Here is a 20,772-nt window from a genome sequence, read left to right as displayed (position 1 = left end):
ATCTACAATATATAAAGCCTTTTCTGTCCAAGATTAAAGGCCTGGTATAGAAGCAATGGCAATATCTTTCTTATACAAGATGGCATGCAAAAACTAGAGAAATTCTGTAATGAAATGAAAAAATGACACAAACACCATTGACACTCTTTAGAGTACAGTGGTCGAAAACTATTATATGCAGGAAGAAACGTAGTAACACTTAACATTTTGTCTACAGCTCTCACATTGGTATAATAAGGGAGTTTATTACCATTCTGTTTATCAGACAGATTTTTCAGATTTATGAACATTACAGAATGGACAACAGAACTTTGTCTTCTTACAGGAATATCCTTTTGACATCTCACACCCATTTAATTCAATCTGACTGTCCTTTGGCTAACAGAATAAGAGGAGTTGGACTCAGACATTGGCATATTTTCCAATGAAGGCCATTAGTTTCATTCAGACTCAATAAAAACAGTAGAGACTGTCTTACACATTCAGTTCATATACAGTAAAGAAAGAAGCAAGACTGTTAACAATAGCTGAGTCCACAGCATTTAAAGGTCGATTTTCATGTACTCACTGTACTCACATGTCATAAAATATGATGATATATATGCTACTGAATGTCCTATTATTGTTGTACACAGTTAAGACAAGATGTTTTTTACACACAGATTAGAGAATTTCCCAGTGTATTAAGAGAGAAGATCTCATTCTTCATACCTTTAAGCTGTTCAGTTTAAAAAACATTCAGCTCTGGGCAACTAAAAAAACATGATGAACCATTGGTACAAAAACGTTTAATTAGAGGCATTAGAAAGTGACAAACGAGAGGAGGCATCTGGTACAACTGGCTGGTTTGGACTTTGGCAGCTAATTCATTAAGGGGCCTCATCCAGCTGTTGCTTTAAAGAAGCAGGTATAAGCTTCTACAACATAGCTCCCATTTCTATTTTACACAGGACTGGACCTGTCTTGCTTTCTGTATCTGGGTCGTGATTATTTCCCAGTCTTGACATAGTTACTGTACGTTGTATTATACACCAAATATGACAACATGTAGCAAAGCTATACTCTAAAAACAGAAGTCAATATATTCTTTAAATCCTTGCAGCTTGACATGCTAAGGCATTTTAATTATTTTTATCCATGTTGTTTGCTGTGTATTTTTAAAAAATGGTGTCTGAAGCCACATAATAATAATAATAATAATAATAATAATAATAATAATAATAATAAATTGCTTACACTTATATAGCGCTTTTCTGGACACTGCACTCAAAGCGCTTTAGAGGTAATGGGGACTCCCCTCCACCACCACCAATGCGCAGCCCCACCTGGATGATGCACCTGGATAATCGTTCTTCCATGAAACCTCCAGGTACAAGAGCACAATATTTGATCCAAGGACAATATCCTCAATATGGACAGTAAAAGCTGGATATTTAAACACTTGCAAATGTGGGTCTCCCAGTCTGTGCTTCTGTAGCTCTAATTCACTTACTGTTGTTAGGCATATTAGGATAATAGGATTCAATGGCAGTTAGAAGAATGTCTTCCATTTTCTCTCAGCTGGAGCACAGCTCTCTCCCAAAAGCCATTAGTGACAGTGTGCCCTCTATAAGCTGTGAATTTAAATGGAGGACATTCACGGTCTTTTTTTAGCTCACAGAGCTTGTTTCCTTTTTTTTATTGTTTTTTATTTTAGAGAACAAAACAAAACAATTTTACATATAAACCACCATTATGCAGCCTTACATCACAGGCAAATATTCCTGTTTGTTCCCCTAGTACTTTACAATTATATAACTTTTTAACAAAACTATATACATTCAAAAGATGAAAGATGTATACATTTATGAATATGAAAAGGGAGGAGACTATATAAATGTACCTTATTAAATTTCAGTTATTTTGTATCTCAACAAAATCCGACCTTAAAGGTTTAATGTATTGAACCTATCTAGACCAATATTTGACATTTTTTTTATTTGTAATTTTAGTAAAAATGTTATTTTTTCCATTATCTATATTTCCTTTATTAATTCAATCCAATCAGTCATTGTTGGTAAATTTGGTGTCACGATTATAGTCCCCCCTCCTTAAGGGTGCTCCAGCCCTTTCACTTTAGACTTAATTCTGTGCACCTGATCCCTTTTCCCAGCCCACCTTAAAAGCCAGGCGCAGACGTTCATCCTGGCTCTGCATCTGGTTTTCGCACCGTGCGAGTCCGGGACCTGGAAGCGCCTGGTCCCGTTAAGGTTTTAGTTCCCGTTCCCTGTCCGCCGGTTCTGACCCGGTTCATGGTTTTAATTCCTTGTTTGGATGGATCTCCTGGCTATGGACTTACTCTTGTGTTTTTGGATTCCCTCTATGGATTACTCTTTTGGATTGTTTGCCTCGGCCACACCTCCCCCGTGCACCAGCGCACTTTGGACACGCCTCCCTGTTTTCAGTCCCGTATTCCTGCATGACGTTTTCCTAGTGTTTCCCCACTTCTTTGGATTGTGTCGTCCGCATAGGGTCCAGAAAGAACTGTTCGTTACATCTGGAAGAAGCCACTTTCTTGTTATAGCTTTCTTCCCTACTGATAAGGATTCCAAACAAATATTCCTCAGTTCCCCTCCAATCAAAATCCATCTTACTAAAATATAAAGCCTCAAGTGTAAAGGGTACATTCTTTTCAAATATAGTTTCCAGGGCCTCATGTAACTCCAGAATTCCAATCCATAATATATGCCAATGATTAACTTGGTTTCCGCACTGTCTCCAACATTCAGAGTTTTTCCCAGTATGGTGTGCCTTCTGACTCGGAGTAATGAAAAATTGAACAATGTTTTTCCAGCAAAACTCTCTCCATTTAGAGTTAGTACATCTCCATTGAAATTCACAAATTTTAAGCCACTCTTCATTCGAAATTCTAGCTTCACTTTCTTTCACCCATTTATGTTTTATCTACTCTGTATAATATGATTTATTTTCCATAAAATGTGTATATATATATAATCTAGAAATAATACTTTTACCTAACTCTGATTTGTAGGCTTCTGTAACTATTTCACTACTCCATCATTAACAATATCTAAGTCTCCCCTTATAATCTTCTTATTAAAATAGTAGCGCATTTGAAGATATCTATAAAAATCAGAATTTTCCAAATTGTGTTTCTCCTTCAAATACTGAAAACTTTGTAACTGATTCTTATCCATTATATTACAAAATGCAGTTATTTCTTTTGTGATCCAAATTTTAAATCTATTATCCAATTTATTTGGTTTAAACTCTGTATCATAGGTGCACCATCTGGGTGTCTTTACTGCTTCACCTATATTATACTCTTTTGTGATCGTATTTCATGTCCTTAGTTGAAACTTTATCCATGGATTGAAATTTTTTTCAGTAATTTTGTCTAAATTCCTATTACCTAATAATGCCTGAATTGGGGGCTATTTACAAGGGATAATTCAATATCTTTCCATCTGCTTGATATTCTGGATTACAAGAATTAATGAGAGGTTTAACTTGAGATGCATAATAATAATCCTTAAAATCTGGTGAAGCCATACCCCCTTTATCTTTTGAAAGTTGTAATGTTTTAAATCTAATTATAGGTTTTCTCCCCTGCCAAATAAACCTAGAAATCATCTTATCCCATTCTGGAAATTGTTTTGCAGAGACTTCTACAGGGAGAGCTTGAAATAGGAAGAGTAATCGAGGCAGTAGATTCATTTTTACAGATTCAATTCTGGAACTAAAACTCATAAAGGGGATTAAGTTCCATTTCAATATATCTGCTTTAATTTTAGTTATAAGGGGTTCATAATTAATTGTTGCTAATACAGAAATATATTTTGATAAATAGACTCCTAGATATCTCATAAGTTAAATGTTTTTTGAACATTTAACTTATAGCCTGCCAGCAAGCCAAAGCTATCCAAGAGTTTCATTAGTTCTGAAAATGAACTAGTGGTATCCTCCAGATATAACAAAACTTAATTTGCGTACAGTGCTATCTTGTGCTCATTCCCTTGTATAGAAATACCTTTTATTTTGCTATTTGTCGTATCCACTGGGCTAGTGACTCTATATATAGAGCAAAAAGCAATGGAGATAAAGGGCAGCCTTATCTAGTCCCTCGTTCTAAAGTTATTCTATCAGATATTCCATCAGATAAAATAACCATTTATTTTAATTCATGCTGTTAGTCTATCATATAAAGTTTAAATACCTTTGATAATATTTTCACAAAAAACAAACCTACCTAAAACCCTATAGAGGTATTTCCAACTAACAGAGTCAAAAGCCTTCTCAACATCTAGGCTCATCAAATAAGCTTCTAAATTATGTTGCTGAATATGGTTCATGATATGCAATGTGCGTCGAATGTTATCATGGGTTTTTTCAATCTTGAATAAACCTTGTTTGATCATAGTGTATCAAAAGAGGGAGAATCTTTTCAATTCTTTTAGCCAGAATTGCTGTATACATTTTATAATCCACATTAAGGACTGAGATTGGTCTGAACGATCAACAATCTAATCTATCTTTCCCCTCCTTAGGGATAACTGAGATGATAGCGTCTCTCCATGATGGGGGCATTTTTCCATCAATTAATGTCGAGTTACAAGCAGAAAGAAGATTTGGTATTAATTCTGCTTGGAAGGTTTTATACCATTTCAAATTAAACTATCAGTTCCAGGTGATTTATTAGCTCTGAAGCTCGTAATCACTGAATTCAATTCTTCTGGTGTCACCGTCACTTTTAATATATTATTTTGATGTTCTGTAAAAGTTGGTAAACTGAGAGATTCCAAAAAAGTATCCATCTTTTCTTCACTTTCTGAATGGGGTTGTGTATATGGTTTTCTGTAATAATTTGTAAAAGTGTTTTGGATTTCTTCCCATTTATATAATACACCATTACAGTTCTGGTCCCTTATTTTATATATTGTTTTATCGGTCTGTTGTTTTTTTAATTTTCTTGCCAACAGCTTTAGTGATTTTGACCCTGACTCGTAATATTTTTGTCTAGTAAATATTTTTTTTTTCAATTTCCTGTGTATATAAGATCTATTTTGTTTCTAAGCTTCTTTATTTCTTGCATGATTTTTGAATCCTGTTTTTTCTCCAACTCTTTAACTTTATATTCAGATTAGATAATTGTAATTGCTTTACCTTCTTCTTATGAGTGCTCAGAGCAATAATTTTCCCCCTTATAACTGCCTTTAATGTGTCCCATATCATCTCTGGTCCCACTTCCCCATTATCATTCTCCTCCAAAAATATTTTTATTTCTTGTTTTATCTGTGCTTTACATTGTGGATCGTTCAACAGACTGGAGTTCATCCTTCATGTTATATTTCCATGATTCTTACTTAATCGTATGGACAATGACATAGGAGTGTAGTCTTAAAAATCAATTCTACCAATATTGCAATGTTGAATCCTATGTCTATCTCTCCTGTGTATAAAAAAATAATCAATCCTGGAATATACTGAATGAGGGAAGGAATAGTGAGTGTAATCCCACCCACTTGGATAAAAATCTCTCCAAATATCTATTATTCCCATTTCCACCATCAGTACATTAATCTTTTTATGCAATGACTTATCTCTCTGAGAAGATATATTTGTAGAATCAAGCCTGGGGTTAAGACGCACATTCCAATCACTTAGACAAATCAGTATCCCTTGTGCATTAACCATCAAATTGAACATTTTTTAATTAAAATTAAAATCACTACCAGGTGGGGCATATACATTAAGTAAGGTTAGTAATAAACCTTTCATTTCTCCCAGTACTAATACATATTTCCCTCCTTATCTTTAACTTCTGTAAGCAACTCAAATTGAACCTATGAGATATCAGTTTAGCCACTCCTCTCCTATGGCCAGATTTATAGGAGGAGAAATAGATTTTTGAGAAACCCATTCTCCTTAATTTCTCATGTTCCAATACACTCAAATGTGTTTCTTGTAAAAAAGCAATATGAGCCCCTTCTTTCTTCATTTTAGACAAAATCTTACTTCTCTAAATAGAGTTAAGTACTCCATTAACATTAAATGTAACTATTTTAAGGTCTTGCTTGGACATATTTTATGTAAACGGTAGAACTTTCAAACTCTCTTCCATAAGACATATGTTTCATATTGTCAAACGTCCTCTTTCCATCATTTGTTTCTAATACACAAACAAAAAAACACAGTAAACAAAAACATGAACCAAACAATCTTAAACAAAACTGTATCCATCTCCGTCTCGTTCACAGTACTTTCTTCCAGCTGTGGGGTTCTTTTCAAACGAACCCTGTGTGGGCTTCTCTTTTTTTTTTTTAAAAAAAAAAAAGGAAAGTCCGTTAGGGAAGTCCTCCTTCTCCTCTGGAGGAGGGCCCTTGAGCGGGCGGCGCGATGGCAAATCCAAACTTATAAAAAGAAAAAAGAGGGTAACCGGAAAAATAAAAAAGTCACTCTAGTCGTAATCATCAGATATCTATCCTGACATTTACAAATTCTCTTAAACATCGCAGGAAACGTATGAAAAAAAACCTAAACAATTAAATCCTGACCGACTTTTAACAACTCACTGTATCCATTTTCTTCAATCTTGGGAGGGGGATCTCCGCCTGAAACTCTGCAGTTTCTCCTTATATTGCGGTTTCGAGGACTGGGCTTTCCCAGGGCCACCCCGTCTGCCAGCCTTCTGCCAAGTAAACAGTCGCTCGATTTCTCCTTCCAGTGTAGGCGCTGGCGGTATAACTTGTACTTTAAGACTGTGGTTATAAGATCTTTGACAATGCTGGTTAGCAAAATCAAGGCATGGAAGTGATTGGAATTTTTTTGTACAACTTTAATTCAACCCTTTTTTTTCAACTCATGGCTGAGTTAGCTAGCACAAAATCAACACAAAAACGTTGCAAATTAGAACACTCACAATTTCACCAATGAGGATGACAGGAGCTAAGGGAAACTAGAAGATTCATGGTCTCCCTTAAGAGTTATTAAAAATGGATTGTGCATGTTTTTATACCCTTTATAGTCCCTGGTGAGATAATATGGCAATGAATGAAGTGAACCAAATGTTTCTACAATTTGACTGAACTTCCAGACAAAAAAGGACCTTTTGAAACTGTGAGGTGACTCATGCGTGAGATATCCATCAACGAAAGTACTGGGGCAGAAGAGGAACTAATTTTAGATTGGATTATTTCTTTTTTAACATTTTAACATCATATCCCCTTTGCCCTCTAGCTGGAATTTCTCAATTACAACACTGATTGAACTGATAATAAATATATATATCTTCTGCAAGACCACCATTGGGCACATGGGCACATTCACACAATTAGATATCGCTGTCACACAGGCAAAACGTATCTCATGTGTCTGACAGGAGAAAGAATTTCTGCTATAAATGAACATGAGAATCAAATAACTTTGATGTTGTTGTGATGGCTGTTTCTATTATTGCCATTATTATTTCTCCCATACATTCTTTCATTTTTGTCAGTGAATAAAAGGGATATGCAGATCTATGTGCAAGTTATTTGTTGAAAGCACATATCAAATACTGTAGGTCTTCCAGCAAATATTCCTTATTGTTCATCCGAAAGCAGCCACTGTTCACATATTCACACAGAACACTTTTCTGCCTTTTCCTGTATTTTCCACTGAAAATCTACCGAGCAGTTTGAACATACTTTGTCACCTGTTGTCAACAATTGTGCACTCATGGTAAGGAAATTGGATACTGTGGTTGCTACAGCACAAATGAGCTCAATGCATATGTTGGAATACAATGGCTCTGTAAGGGAGGTGGATGCTTGCTGATATATGAGACTCTAGGTGCTGGGTTATTGTTTCTCTAATTAAATATACTGTATATAACAACCCATGGTTAGATCATGTGGTAATAAATAGGATCAACTGAAGTTCATTTTTCATAACAGAAATGCTATATCTAAATCCATGTACCTCAATTGTGCTGTACAGTATGAAGCAATCAGGAAGTTCTTATATTTTGAACATAGTGGGTAATCTTGTATATGTGTCTTTCCTAGTTGGCTAAGACAATCTTCAAAATGAGTGGAGGCCAAACCCATATACAAAACCCATGTACAACAGCATGGGTTTATATGAGAGTTACAGATCAAAATGCAAAAGACAGCATTCATGCTAGATCTGACTCTTTGAACAGCCATAGGATCTTTCATTGTTAATATTGCTTTCAACAGTATAGTATGGATTATGATGAACCGATTTTTCTGTTTCAACTATCTAATGTTGTTTTTTTATCTCAAGCTTTGGAATTTGCTGAACCTTATGCACAAAACAGTTCATTTATTGCAGAATGTAGTTGGGTTTTTTTTTAATTTAGTTGAGAATCCAAATCTAAATGAAACTAAGTTGCTTGTAGTTGACAATCAATAATGTGCACATTTTGAACAGTTTCCATTATCCTCAGCTGCAGTGGTTGGTTATTCAAGTATGAATGAATTGAACCTACTGATATAGTGGGCAGTGTAATATATTTGCATGGAACAGTAAAATTGTATCTTAAAATAACTGTAGTTGATTATCAATTGGTGATGGGTAATTATTCCTCCAGTGGAGAGACTGTACAGTACTAGCAGAATAAAGAGTCTATGCTCTTTATAAGAACAATGTATTCTGATCAGGAATACCTGTATCTGTAAGTGAGAGTGCACCTAACAAATAAACAATCATATATTTTCTTGAGTCACAGCAGATACGTGCGTGTTGCCACAAATATTCACTGTTAACCAAGTGAACCAGGGGTGTTGGTGTACACTGCTCAAGTGTGATTGAATCAACACATTTCCCCTGGAACCTAGATTGTAACGCAAGGCAGAATTTGCAAAATAATCTCCTAAACCTCACGGGAGTCCTGCTTGTGACGGGTGTTGCAATGGCCCAGAGGCAAATAGCCAGAGGTTTAAAATCCTTACATACTGTATATGAACTGGATTGCTAATGAAATTATTCCATTTACACTACTGCTGTCAGAAATACTTTGGATGTCCATCTGCCTGCACATTTTAGGCTTTAAATGGGGGGCTTTACTACCTTTATTAAGCATTAGGAGGTATCAGCACATAACACACAAGTATAGTCTTTAGTAAGTTCTTAGAATTACCATTTAATCGACTGTTTTGTATAAATGTATTTGTGTATTATCTAGGATCTCTTTCTCTGCATTTTTTAGCTTTTGTGAGCACCACGAAAATACATGGTAAAATAGCCTTTTCATGTGGAATGCCATTCTGAATATATTTTTTGTTCTTGAGCTCAATTTTTGTGACAGTATTGAATAGCTAAACAATATTCATATTGAAAACGTTGCAAACCCCTATTCCATTTGATATTTTTCTAAATGTCTTTTCTAAACCACCTTTTCATTTAGTGTTAGGCTCAATCAGCGGGATTGCTAAAATGCTCCAGATCGCTCAACAGTGTGTATTAGTCCCCAGCTGGGGTTCCTGCACTAGTCATTAGTCACTTTCTGACATTATTTTAAAGTTCAGGTGGGTAGCTGCGTCAGCATGCGTAGGCTGCAAAGGAACAAGTAATAGGTTTATTTCATGCTGGGGAAAAAAGAAGAAAGAAAACACAACGTTTCGGCCGTGAAGCCTTCTTCAGTTGTTTTCTTCTTTTTTTTCAGCATGGAATTAACCTATTACTTATTATTTTAAAGTGGTTGCAATGGCAAGTAAGGCTTCACGGACCAACACCCTCTTATCTTCAAGAGTTTCAGATGCACGTCTCAGCAGCTTCAGAGCGTGTCCTGTGGCTGGAGCTGAAGTGTCACTGCTGGTGCTGAAGAAGTCCACTGAGATGGCTTTGTCAGCGTCTTTGAGGGTTTTGAATATTTTGAAAATGGGTCCCTTCACAATCCCTGTCAATTTAGAATTTTGGAATCCAGAAATGCCTCTGGTCATACTTCTTTTAATGGATTGTAGAGCAGGGGTGCCCGACCAGTCGATCACCGAGTGCTTGCCAGTCGATCGGTCGCAATAATGTTTGGCAAAAAATAAATGGGCAATTTGACTATTTACCTTTTACAGTAGCCTAAAAATTCATTCAGATCTTTGCATGTAATGCCATACGTTTTACTGCCCTTATGTGTGTTTAACCCTTGTCGAATGGGTTGTAAAAGTCTCTTCCCTGAGTGCTGGCTAACACTGGAAAAAAGGCTACAGGAGCTCCGTAAATAGTGTTGTGTGTGCTCCCCAAGAACGGTCTCTTGGTTGTTGCCGCACAAACCCCACATTCGCTACAAAGCATCCAGGAGCGAATCAAACTGTCCGTAACAAATTAGCCAACAGTTTGATAAGTTTGATTGCTTATTTGATAGTTGTAGTGTTTTAGCAAAGAGACCGAAAACGTACCTGCATCTGCAATGCTAGCGTCTACATGAAAAAAGGGAACTATAGAACAACATTTCAAAACAGCCCACAAAACGTATGATGTGTACTCTCCCGATAAAAGTGAGTTACGGAAAAGAAAAGTGGAAAAATTAAAATCTGAACTAGCAGCATTCGGTTTTCACGAGGCCTAATACAAGAGGGAAAGCGGCAATCATCGCATCGTTCCGCATGAGGCACGTCCTGGCTCAACACAGAAAGTCATTCAGGGATCGAGAAGTGATTTTTTTTTAAAAAGCGTTTGCTGAGGCTGCTGACTTGCTGTTTGGAGATTTCAAAAACAACCATTTTTGGCGAGGTTCAGACAGCTGTTGCCTGAAATCAAAGAGTTTCTCAAGTCGTCTAATCATGGTGAATATGCCCAATTAGAGGATGACCAGTGGCTTCTGGATTTAGCAGTCCTCACAGACCTGACTGAACTGCTGAATGAGCTGAATGTCGAGCTGCAGGGACACAAAATGTCATCGACATGATCAGCAGTGTCACACGTTAAAAAAAAAAAGTGTTCTCATGTAAGCTTCTCAGTGCCAATGCTCACATGAAGGTATGATATTCTTTTTTCTAAAATAGGGAACATTACTGGTTCACTGTAGCATGAGTCTCTTGCTTTTATTTGCTGTCATTTTAGTGATGGCTATCGTTATTGTACATACTGTATGTGCCCACAGTCTGTTTTTCCTATATCAGAGCTTCCAACTCACACGGGTAGATTGCGCTGGGCTGGCAAATGAAAAAGTAGATCTTGCATTAAAAAAGGTCGGGCACCCCTGTTGTAGAGCATTAGTAGAATTCCACAATGTACATTTAACATCTAACAGATATCACACCTGAATACGTACAAGGTTCACACTACGTAGTCTATCCTATCCGAATCTGTTCTAAATATTTTTCTCTAGACCATAAAACATCAAAGCTGAAGGACTAAAATCATTAATGACCACTGTTTACTTCTGGTGAGAAGCTCCTGCTCTGAGGTAGTTCCCATTATCTGCCAAAACATCTACATTATAATAAAATCATGTACCTAAGAGTAGAGACGGAGATTCTGTTATTTTTCAAGTTTTATATTGTAAAACCAGTTTCAATATACATGTAGGTTATGTAGAAATTTTGAAATTGTAGAGTTTTAATCAACTGACAAGTAACACAGAGCTTTAACAAAACCATATATTGTTCCCAATCAATAATTTCAGCTCCTTGAATCCTAATCCAAAAAAAAACTATTCTTTCTGGCAGCTCTTACGGAGAATGTAGATGTGTTCCAAATGGAGATGAAGGTGTATGCGGCACACAAACATCTCTTTACTGACAGGGTAGCAAAAATAAATTAAAGTTGCAATAAGATGATTTCAGGTTGTATTCAAAGAACAAACATTGTTAAAGCAAGAATCGAAGTGTGTGAAGAGATTTTATGCAGAATGGGAATTAGGTCTCCGCCATTCATTTTCAACCAGATCTTCAGCTATTTAATAATCAAAAGATAAGGAGTTTCTTTCATTGAACTAAAGCTCTAAGTAGGATTTGTATTTGTAAAATGATATGCATGCGTTTCCTCCCTAGATCAGAGAGAAATAGGAAATCATTGAAAATTCATGTTTTCTAAGTACTTAAGCTCTTTGTGCTTGAAGGTAAAAACGAATAAAGATTCCGATGAAAAGATGTTGAATTTTAGATGATGCTCGGAAAACAAAGTAGATTTCAGGCTGTTGTGTTATGTGGGCAGTTCGTTGAATTTCTTGGATACCTCTATACCAGGAGACTCTAGAACGGTTAAAGATGGCTGATTCTTCCCAGCTTCGGCTAAATTACATTACCTCTGGACAGGGACCTGGAAACGATTGAAATTCATGACACTCTGTTGAGTGTGAAGACAGAGGGTTTTTGCTGCCTGAAGAAGAGACCAAATTACTTCCTGAAGTGAGGTCTGCCCCTGACTGTCACGGACGTCCAAAGGGACTAACCGTGGGGAGCAGGAGAGCAGAAAAAGACCCATATGCGTAGCGGCGAGACGGGAAAAAGGCCCGGGCTCATAGTGCAAAGAGTTCAGGAATGCCGTATAGAAACCTATGCCCTCAGGGAGCGGACGTGGGGCGCCCTGGTGCTAGGCGGGTCTCAGGACATCCGAACGTCAATGCTGAGCGAGGACAGAGTGCAAGACCCGGAAATATATAGCCCAAGGGAAAGAGAGGGACAGGAAGGACAGCAGACCGGAAACTAGGGACAGGACAGAGAAGGAGCGCCCTCTGGCTGCAGAGGGCGTGACACTGACAAGCCAGTCACCCCGTTCTTCTGTGTGACCCCACAGTTTTTATCCCTGGTTTGCTGAATTGATTTGGCAAATGATAGAGTGATATGTAGTGCAGTTTGTCCACTGTGAGTCTTTGTGTTCTGCCTCACATTGTGTTTTCTTATTTTCGTCAGAAGTGAGGATGTGAGGATGTTATTTTAAATTGCATACAAGATCTAGGGATTCTAAATATTCGAAATATTTTTTTCCTATTCATGATCATCAAAAGGGATAAAAGTGCAGAGTATAGGATTTTTTACTACTAGATATGCAATTGTCTTTCCCTTTGTTGGCCTGCAGCTTATTGTTTTATAATGTGAGCCACTGGTTATCCAGCTAGTGCCAAGAATAGTCTTATCCATTCAGAACCCTTTCACATTTTTTTCTTACCTTTATGAAAGCGGTGCACTGCAAGTTTTTAGTTTTCTGCTATGACACATTACATAGTTTTGGAATTGTGTCCGGCATTAACTTGGATGACTGAAAAAGTGGGACACTTTTCTTTCTGGAGCAAATGGAAACTCAGAAACTATTCCGTCAATGTGTCCTGCTGCGTGTAGTGAATGAGCCCAATACTTAGCTGTCCCTGTATCCAGCTGCATCCAAGCCTCAGCTGAATGAAGTTTGCTGGAAGTGCCCTGGGAGTCATCATATCCCCCCTGCAGGCAGAAGTTAATTTCTCTGGCGGAGAGCCATACTGTTGCTGCACTAGGTGAAGGTCTGACAAGCTGAACCCTGTACTTCGAGACTCAAAGCTTTTTTAATGGAAGCGGTTTGGACAGCAGTGATTACGCCCTTCACCAGATTCCTCAGTTCAGGCCTTAACGCACCTTTGATTAAGAGTCCAGTCTTCTCTAAAATCTGCAAATGGAGTGGCAGTGCATCAGAAACAGAGAGTTGAGCTTTGAGCTACAGCTCTTGCAGTAGGTTTTCCTGGCGACTTAAGATTTCATATCGCATTCCACCGCTGAATGAAGGACGGACCGGGAGCGGGTCGGCTGCAGAAAAGTTTGGTTCTGATGTAACCCAGGAAAAATGACTTGAAAATAACCTAGCTGAGAATAGAAGCTGCAAATTATAACACCAGGTTGTCAGAGACATTGTGATTGCCCTTCCAACAGTGCCTTGAGGTCAGAGTGTGTGGGAACAGGCTGTATCTAATTTTCCAGTATTGAATTACAAAATGAATGTAAAAAAGGAAAAGCGTGCTCAGGACATGGAAACTATGTTCCTTGCACTTTTGGATACAGCTGGTGGCATTTACATTTTCATGGCAGTGTAATTTAAAGAAACTGACCTATAAGCATTTTAAGATGTCTAGAGCACTCAAGAAAGCTCCTAATTGATATTTAGAGCTCCTCCTCTACCTTGGAACAAGTAATCGGTTTATTCCATGCTGAAAAAAAAGAAGAAAGAGAACACAACGTTTCGGCTGTGGAGCCTTCTTCAGGTGTCCTTCTTCAGGACACCTGAAGAAGGCTCCACGGCCGAAACATTGTGTTCTCTTTCTTCTTTTTTTTCAGCATGGAATAAACCTATTACTTGTTCCTTTGCAGCCTACGCATGCTGACACAGCTACCCACCTGAACTACTATCTCCTCCTCTACCTTAATTGGTTGTACATTGCAAGGCTAGTAAATAGCCACCTTGCGGCTTCTCCTATCACTTTCTGCAGAACAAAAAAATGGTCAAAGACTCTGTTTTGATTTTCTCATGGAAAACTAAAGGGAGAGATGTCTCCTCACATTTTTAACCAGTAATCCAAAGGACAAGACCATATCCCCACCCAACAACTTGAAAAGCACTGTGGAAATCTTCAGGCCTGGCTTGACACTGTATGGTTCCTGGCAGCTATTGAAGCCTGGAGTCATAATGACTTCATGCCAGGGGAGAGGGGTTTCTCCAGTGTAGCACTGTTCGTGCACAGTCTTCTACTTTACACATCTCTTCTCCTAGCTCTCCCCAATTCCTGTGACAAGGTGGGCTACACAACAGGCAAAGATGATCACTGGCAGTTGTGGCCATGAACCTGCCTGTAGGTTTTCTGTGTTGCTGTTTGCTTACCTCTGAGCCCCTGGGCAGCAGGGAAGTTCGGCAGTACCCCTAACTGAGCTAGACTTTTATATCATCTTATTTTGTGGAGGTGCAAGTGTTTCTAACCCTCAACAATAATAAAAAGAGCTATGATCTTGCTGTGCTGTAGACCACAGCCATTCCAACCAGGATCAAGAAAAAGACGTCTTACATTGGATACAGACATGATGGGTATTTCTTCAATGCAAGAAGATTAAGAACAAACATAAAAGTGCAGGGGCCCACTGCTAAGCAAAGCTCTGATGTGTAGCACATACAGACCCTTGGTCCTGCACAGTTGAGCTGGGAGAGGTGGAAGATAATACAGATAGGTTTTGTTGGTGTTCTTCCATTTGTACAGTCTGCTTGGCTAGTGAGGAGTGCAGAAACGTGCGACAACTGGCTCATAGATACAAAGGATAAGTGAGGCAGCACTACTGGGAATTTCAGCCTGTGGCTTTGTGCATGTCCTGTGCCTCCTCACTTGTGTATCATGCTTGGACATTAGAGCCATTCACTCATTCACAAGAAGAGTCAGTAACCTGGCCAGAAACAAATACATCACTGTTTATAGGTATGTGTACTGCACATCGATGCTGTTTTGCATAACATTTATTAGCATATGTTTTGGGAGCTTTGTATTATTTTGTGTAATCTGCTGAGCTGGATAGTGCTTATATTTGTGATAACCACTGTGGATCATTTATGAAGCAATTATGTGCCCAGTGAAAAGAATGTTTGACAAACCTCTTGAAAACTGCACTGGAAATCAAACGAAAAGCTTGGCCCTAACTGCTTTCAAGAGCAGATTTAGGAGCTGCACTCAGAATGTTCTATTTTCTGCTGGTTCTGAGTGCCTTATCGCATCGGAAAAATGCTTTCTGGCTTGCTGTGGCTCTGATTAGTCTAGATGTTCTGAAAGCAGGTGATGTGATGAAGGTGAAAGAATGAAGAAAAGTTCAATCCCTATTAATCCCTGGTGTTCATGTTAATCAAATCAGCAAGAAGTGGAAAAAAAACAGTCCTATAAAAAATGTAACTTCTTCCATAAAGTGTTCTATTATAGCAAGCTTTTCAATTGCCATAATGTGCAGTTTGTCCAAGGAATGTGTTTTCTTGGGGTAACCAGGCATGGGCTTTCTGCTAATAAAGATAATAAGTCAATCTTTTCTCTTGGGAAAGGACAAACTGCCACCCTCAACACCCAGCTGAGATTAGAGAGTGGCAGGATACTGCCTCTACATTTACAACACCAATGTAGCTAAAAATCATTAACAAAGCACAAGATTATTATCTAGTTTTCTTTCTGAGTTAAATTTTTCCTTCCATTTGCCTAATTTTAAGTATTTTATCTACTCAAGTGATGCTTTCAAAACACTTTCATCCCTGAAATATAAATACCAGGCATCTGAAGTACTGTCTGCATCAGTTATCTGAACTTGCCAGAGAAGATTTTCTAGTACATGTGGAATATGAAAACTTGCCACCTCCATGCAAACACACCTCGACTCCACATAAGTAAATCAACCATTTGAGCCTTGAAATAAGACATTTGTTTGAAGTTCTATAAACATAGCAAAGTGACCTTGAAAGTAGTGAAATGTAACTGATGTCTACAGCTTGCATTTCAAAATAAATAAGGTTGAAATAATTTAACGTTTTTTTTTAATTAGGATTAGAATTCAGAATGACTAGTGTTAATCCTTGTATCTGCATCGTTTAGGTGCTTATTGCAGCATTACAAAAATGTAGTCGTTTTTGTAAAATGATAAATGCCAAAAACTGGAAGCCCTTTCAATTGCTTCTTGTCATTGTCATTTTTACCAGCTCTGAACATCATTTCTGAGAAAAATGTATGTTTCCCGAGGACTACATTAAATATAATTCGTTGTCAACATGCAATCTTGTCCGCTTAAAGAGAAAGTAATTGTGTGAAGGATGAGTCATTTTGAGACATGCACAGAATACAAATGCTGACTCCAGTGGACTCTAGTTGTCCCAGGATTCGTACAGCCGTATCATGATGTTTGCTGTGGGAAAGGCTGCGTTCCGAAGAGTTCTCATCTGATGTTGGGCATTTGAATCCTTAAGGAATGTATATGAAACCATTAGAGTAACATACTGTAATACTGGTGTAGATTGACTCAAGCTTTTGTAGTGTGGAGGGGCAAGCTGTTCTGATGCCAAGTCACTAGCTTTTCTTGTACTCTCACATAAACAGCCCTAAGGGCAGCTATGTGGTTGGCAGTTATAGTAATGGGTAGTTGTTGATGGTTGCTAAAGAAAGAACGCAGCAGGATCTGTCGGGAAGTGGCTCCTTTAAATGACAGGGAGCTGGGCAGTGCAGTAATGTAATCTGCTCCCTCTTGAGTTTCAGTTAGATTGAACATTCAATGTGTGATACCTACCCAGCCCCTAACAAGAGAGATCCCACCATGCAATTCAATTTGCTGAGCAGCCCTTGTTATATGAATTATATATGTACTGTATTACATTACCTTATGTAATGTAGCTTTATTGTTTATGAGAAATATGAACGTTATTATAGGGAACCTGTGAGGCTCTGGATTGAACTGCATTGCTTAAATAAAGTAAATGGGTAACATTAATGCACTGTATTTACCCCACTAATTGAATTAAATCACTTCAAAGGGGAATTATTTTGCCAAAACCTGTTCACAGTGAACATAATTATTTTCTTTTTATTCCCCGGTGAAGAAAGATATGGGTTGTGAAGAAAGGAATCAGCTAAGGATGTTAACTGATTCCTTTCTGCACAAGGACTGGACTTCTTGTGACACAAGACATTCCAGGCTCTAAGTTATGGCAGGGAAGGGGGATAACTGATAAGGATTCCAGATGCCAGCTAGAAATCCCCACCCCACCCCCCCAAGGGTGGAAACCTAAAACTGACCATTAAGGGTGACCAAAGCCTGGGGGACTGTCTGAACACCATGACCTTCCCCCATTACCATGGTAATGAGCTACGTGAGAAACGGCAGAAAAGGGCTATATAAATTGGAAGTTTTGTACCGGTACTTCGAACAATACTTCGGTTATTTGTTCCTTGCATGCAATAAAACTCATCTGTTTAAACTTCATCTCGGGATCCAGAACTTATTTGTTACAACACCGGGAAATCGTTCTACAGATGTTGAAAATAGTGTTTAATAGTTTTCGTGAACTTCGGTTTATTGATGTAATTTATTGAAAATCTACAGTTTTCTCATTTTGTTTTATATGGTAAGTTATGCTTTCCAGATGGCTGTTCAGTCCCCAGCAGTAAATAGCTGATATTCATGAATACCGAGAACTAATTATGGTATTTGAGTTTGCATTTGTAATGCTTACATTGACACACGTCAAGCTTGTTGAAAACAATTCACGTTTTCCTTCATTCATGTTGGATTTTCCGCTGCCTGTGGCCTTTTTTTTAAAAAGCTATGAAACTGGCAAAGCACAAAATATTCATTGATTTGTCAGAATAAATCCAAGCTTTAAAATTTTGGTGAAGTTAAAAATCGAGTGCAGCAAATTTCCCGCCAGAATGTTTGTGGGACCTGTTGCTCTTGTCTTGTTCAGCAGCTTCTTCTGTGAGCTCATGCTGCCCCATCCTGCTGGTAGGGCTTTCATTATTCTTGAGCTGCTCTTGAGTTCATACTCAAATTGACTGTTTGACCTGAACGCTTTGATCTGTAGGCTTATTATATTACCTTATGCAAAAGTGACAAATGTCAACGTTAGGCTGATTGTTCTGTTCTTAGATTAATAAACTGTTTTTTTTTTAACTCGTGTGTTTCAGGTTTGAAGGGACTTTGTCGGCATTTGTTAGCTGGAGAGACCTTCTGAAAGGCCATCACTGCCAAAGATGTTGTCCAGATGAGTAGGTGGGTTGACTGGCTGCGATTTCATCTGTCACTAAAAACAACACTCCTGGAGTGTCGGACTCTTCGTGTTAGGCAGAGCTCCTGGCTGTGTTCGCTGGTGATTGTAGTCAATGTGGCCCGCTGCCATCTTCCTGTTAGACATGCCAGCTACAGTCTCAAACGAACCGGCAGGCACATCGTTTTTATAAGGTGACAGAAGTGAGACCAAGCGCATCACGTGTGTTTCCTTGTGAGACTAATGCTATTCTGTGCCTGTCTTTATAAGGAAGATCATTGCAGATTGGTGATGAATGTAGTCAACAGGATCAAAAGCAATTGTGTCTAGTTTGGCAGTGTTTCTGGAGGTTGAATTCACAGAGTAGCCTCTCCACTTGCATTCTGGGAACTTGTCTGATTTTAACTGAGTTCTGTAAACTGTAGCCATGCACAGCTTTTTAACAGGAAAGTCTGGAGACCCTTGAAAAAGGGGAAGTGACTTCAGTTTTCAAGGAACGGTGCAATAGTCTCCTCTTGAAAGGAGTAGTGCAAAGGAAAAAAGTCCAAATTAGTTTCTTAGAAACAGGTGATAGCTGGATGTAAGATTCAGACAAAAATGTCAAGGGCCTAAAGCACAACCAATACTAGAGGTGACTATAGAGAGAAGGAAAAAGCAAAATTTTCAAAGCTTTATTTTTAAAATCAGGGATTACAGGCTGAATTGGCACCTGCAAATAAAGCTATGTACTGTGCATAAACATGAGAACTCTGGAGGTGTTAAACAACATGTAGCAGCATGAAAATGATTTAGTGTAAGAAGAAATCTCCAAAGAAAATATGCCTTTGAAACTGAGTACGGAAATACCAAAAATATCCTCGGGCTCCTGCCGCATAATCTGCTGAAAAGGGGGGTGGCTTCATGATTGGTCTTTTTGGTGAAAAGAGAGGGAAGGTAATAGAAGAGGGCTCATCATCACGTTATTAGCTTGCTACTTGAGGATGACCGTAAAAACTGACCTTATAAGGTAGGTTAAGAGTTCACAGAACACATTAGCAGATAGAAAAAGATAGAAGAAATAGTTCTTAATGTAAAAGGTGAATTCACACCTTTAATTTCAGAAATTTATTGTGGTTCCCGTTCTTTTGATAATCTGTAAAAAGAAACTTGCTGTCAAATGCTCTAAAGCATCATGTTACTTAGTGATCTCATATACTTCAGTAGGCTATGCTATATAACTATGTAGCAGGACCGATTAAGAATGCTACTCAAGAGAACATTTAAAATCAGCCATCACAAAAACAAGGTGCAGGTCACCAAGACTGGCAACTGGACCAATGATGAATCAACAAGTCATCTTTTTCAATGAAGAGACCTCTGTTCCTTGTAGGCTGAAGAATACTAAGATTTTAGTCCTTTACTTATTTACAAAAAAACATGTATAATTGATTGATTGATTTCCAGGTCTTTACTCACTGAGGACTTTACTTAACCTACATAACCTGTTAGACAGCAGCCTTCCCTACCCCTTGAGTGATCGTGATTGCGGTATGTTTGAATTATCTTGCCCAGTTCAGACCCATCAGTCGGTTCTACAGTTTCTTCAGCCAGCACCATGACAGAACAGATCATGTGATTATCCGCTAGAAAAGAGCTGGTTTCTCCTGGGGCCCATCTGAAGGCAAATGAAGGTAATATTGGTGAAAGCAATGCGACTGAGTGTGATAGCCAATCAAGTTTCTAAGACAGCCTTTGACACTTGGTGCGTGTTCGGAAAAAGACGCCACCATCATTCACTGTGAGTAACAGGCTTAAAAGATATCACCAATACAATGTGATGTATCCTAAGGCTGCACAGGCCAAACAGTACTTTGACAGCAATGCGACACCCTTATCAAACGTTCAGGCTCTACGACCAGGCTGATCAGAATAGCCGGGAGCAGTTGAATGTGGACTTTGCTTTGGAAATTCTCTTTACTAAATACCAAAATAATTCTCCCATCTAACATCGTAGAAATGTTTGCTAAGGATCTGCACCTGTGGGTGGAAGGTTGCTGGTTCGTATCCCGTGGCTGGCAGAGGAATCCTACTCCATTGGGCCCCTGAGCAAGGCCCTGTACC

The sequence above is a fragment of the Lepisosteus platostomus genome, chromosome 7 (genome assembly GCF_059453375.1).
Source record: "Lepisosteus platostomus isolate fLepPlt1 chromosome 7, fLepPlt1.hap1, whole genome shotgun sequence".
NCBI classification, from domain to species: Eukaryota; Metazoa; Chordata; class Actinopteri; order Semionotiformes; family Lepisosteidae; genus Lepisosteus; species Lepisosteus platostomus.
This window is presented reverse-complemented; position numbering follows the sequence as displayed.